Below are 3,956 nucleotides of genomic sequence, written 5' to 3' on the forward strand. Positions count from 1 at the left end.
GATTTTCTTTGTATGTTTTACTTTATTTCAAATCTCAAAAACCCTTTCCTTGAGTTATGGGTACTCTGCAATTAGGATATGATAAATAGATGATATTAAATGATAACCTCCTATCACAAATCTCTCCCTGCCCCACCCCCCATGTATTTGCAACCATTGATTTACATGGGGCCCAAAGAGCCTCATGGGATAAGAAGTCAAACCATGTCCACAGCAAGGATTCAGACATGCATAGCTGCATCCTATTCAGAAAGTGGTGAGGGGCAGGACTGGGGGATGGAGAGCAAGAGAGCGAGTTGCAAGGAAGGACTGAGCATTCTCAAGAGAATGTTACTGTCCAAGTGGGGGTCATCTGCCCCCCACAAGACATGCCAACAGTTGAAAGGCAAGGTGATAGGAGAGAAAGGGTTTTATTACAGCTTGCTAGCAAGGGGGAAGATAGCTGACTAATGTTGGAAAGAACCACCTTATGGAACAAAGACTACAGGCCAGTTATATAGGGGGCTGGTCTCTGAGTCAGGGAGGCATCTGGTCTCCAGGTAAGGATACATCTGGTCTTCAGGTGGGACAGACATCTGGTCTTAGTTCCTGATAATCTTGAGTTTTACTGTATATGCATCAGAGACTGGAGCAACGGCCTATACCCAGATCTTTCAGTTGTCATTGATGATGGCTATCAGCAGAGACTCTCTGCCCAGGGGTCACCACATTCCTAAGGAGTTCAAAAGAACAAAGTTATCAACTCACCGCAGCTGAGAGGGGCCAGAAAATCTACAGAGCATGTATACCTCCTGGAGGGTGCATACCCAGCTGGGTTTGTTAATCAGTGGTCATTCAAACTTTCAATATGGTTTCTTTTGTAAAATATGGCTTCCCTTATGTCAACCTTGTGTTGAGCCAGTATCAAGAACATTGACCCAGAAGAGAAGAGCTGCAACAACTGCCCAGCAGTGGCCCTGTGGAGTGCTGTGAGCAGCCACTGCCACAAAAGGATGATGCAAGTACCCGTAGGCAGCCTAGCCTCCAGGGACAGAAAGGAGCTTTAAAAGTAGGGCTGAGCTTCTGGGTATATACCCCAATTGAGAGCAGGAACTCAAACAGATATTTGTACACCCATGTTCCTAGCAGCATTGTTCACAACAGCTGAAAGGTAGAAACAACCCAAATGTCCATCGATGGACGAATGGATAAACAAAATATCATATATGTTACTGCAAGAAGGCCTGCTGCCCAATGTACATAAAAAGCCAAAATTCTGGCACTCATTTTCAAGAACAGAAGAGTCTTTCTTGCGAGGTCAACTGGCAAGGAGACAGGAGGCAAGGCTGTCAAATCTGTCTCCCCGGTCTAGGGTTTGGGGTCAACTTTAAGGGATTAGGGAGGGCCAGCTAGTACACAGAAGCACTGGTAAGATGAGTTTTGATTGGCAGGTCAAAATTCTCTCTTCTGCACATGCTCAGATTTTGGCTTACTGCCCCTGAAATACAGCTTTAACATTCTGTTAATATGGGGTCAGTTAGGGGAGGTTACCAGGAAAAGCAGGTTACCAGGAAAATCTGCATAACAACAAGGGTAAAGTTGTTATGCAGATTTAATTCATTGCTTTCTCCATTGATAAGAGTTTCTTGTGATTTAGAGTCATCCTTCTCTTCCTGGCACAGAGGAGGAGACAACCTTACAAACGGAGATTTCCCTAACAAATGTAAATGTCTTTTACAAATGGTAACGTCTACTAGTTTTTCACAGCTTTTCCGATGTCTACTGTTTCATGGTAATGGTAATTACCAGCTCAAAATAATCCTTATGTCAAAGAGGCATATTTTCGGGTGGCAAATTCTGTTCCTGTTCCTGTGGTTACAAATATACATACGATGGAATATTATTCAGCCTTAAAAAGGAAGGAAATTCTGACACATGCTACAATGTGGATGAACCTTGAAGACATGCTGAGTGAAATAAGCCAACCATAAAAGGACAAATGTAGTATTGTAACCACAGGCTTTGCAGGACCAATTCAACTGACCCCATCTTATCAACAGAGTAATTAAGAGTGATTTTTCGAGAAATGAGACCTCTTGTCCAGTTCAGGCTGGTTGAGACCACCAACACATCAACTGGACCTGTGCAAATGCTTGACAAGTAACCTCTTTGACATCAAGAAGCTGAAAGCTCCACCCTCAGATCATGGTATAGCTGCCATTTTGTGAACACGTGTCCTGTGAAGAGGCATGAGGCCTGATTATGCTTGTGCAGATCACCAGTTACCTGACTTCTCCTTACCTCCAATTGAAACCAAGAACTAAGGAGTTAAAAAGTCTTCCCCAGAACAAAAACTTTAAGATAAGCTTTGCTAACTGCAGCTGGGCATATTCAACAAAATCAACTGTTGTTCAAAACTAACCAGGTCTTTCTGTCCCTCATTAGTATACGAGTGAGCTGTCTTTCCCAGGAAGCCAAGGTCCAAACGTCAAGATTCAGCCTCACAAAGCCAAAAGCAGGCTGGTGGAAAGGCACCCACTAGCAAGGCCACATGCTCCCCCTCACCCACCTAAAACCCCAGCACATGCTCTCCCTCCCCTTCCTAAAACCCCAGACAAAAACCCCTACCTTTTTCCCTTCGAGGAGGTGGAGTTCTAACTCCCATCTCCTCACCTGGCTGTGTTTCAATAGTAAACCTGTTTCCTTGCCACAAACCTGTGTTTTAGGTTTTTTTCTCTTTATCGGCCCTCCTGTGCGATGGCTGAATGAACCCGTTTGTATCTGGTAACACAATCATATCTCCACACTTCAAACTGCCCTACCCATCATCCCATAAAATGTGCCCCAAACCCTGGATCAGGGAGACAGATCTGAGAGCGTATGCTCCTGTCTCCTTGCAAATTGATCTCGCAAAATAAAGCTGATTTCTTTGGCAAAAGCTGATGCCATAATAATTGGCTTTTTATGGGCATCAGGCAAGAGAACCCCAATTTTGTGTGGTAACAGTATGATTCCACTTATATGAGGTACCTAGAGTAGTCAAAATGATAGAGACAGAAAGTAGAATGGTGATTGTGTTACCAAGCCAGGTTCATTTTTCCCCGCCACCCAGAAAACCAAACACCAAGATGACAAGATCGCAGCAGAGAGAGGGTTTAATCACAAGGCAGCCATGCAAGGAAGCGAGAGCATGAGTGTCAAATTTGCTTCCCCGAAAATAGGGACTCAGGGATATTTATGGGATGGGGGCAAGGCAGTCTGAAATGTAGAGATAAGTGATTGGAGGTGAGGAGAGGTGAGGTAACTGATTATCTGTGCAAGCGTAGTCAGACTCCATCCCTCTTCGTAGGATGCATGCTCACAAGATGGCAGCATTAGCATGATATGAGGGTGGAGTTTTTAGCCTCTTGACATCAAAAGGTCGCCTATTGGACATCTGCACCAGCCCAGTTGATGAGTTAGTGGTCTCAACCAGCCTGGAGTGGACAAAGGGGTTCTAATTCCTGAAGAACAGCTCACACACCCATTACCATGGTGACCCAGGCTCCAGGGAGATGTTATCTATAGGAACCTAGTGGGAGTCAGGTAGCATATTGCCTAAACAGCACAGTTAACAATGGGTGAGTTAAACAGTTAAACGCTATAGTCAGTAATCGCAAAAAGGGAAAAAATCTTTTGTTCCTAGCTACTTAATCATCAATGGCTAACTCTTTGCCAGTTTCAATCTCTCCTATTCTTTGGTATTCCTCATTCTTGAGGGATTTGGGGCGACAACCAATCTAGCTGCTTCCTGCTGAACTGGGATGTAGATCCGGGTTAGAGGAATGAAACTGTTTAGCACTCACATGGAAATATTCTCTTGTTCCCGGCTTCATGTTGACATTTTGGTATTATTAGAATTTTGTATCTTGCTCAACATCTAAAACATCTAAAAAGCACATTTTATAATCAAATGTCAGACCAGAAGGATGAGAAGC

This window comes from Equus przewalskii, chromosome 1 (genome assembly GCF_037783145.1).
Source record: "Equus przewalskii isolate Varuska chromosome 1, EquPr2, whole genome shotgun sequence".
Lineage (NCBI taxonomy): Eukaryota > Metazoa > Chordata > Mammalia > Perissodactyla > Equidae > Equus > Equus przewalskii.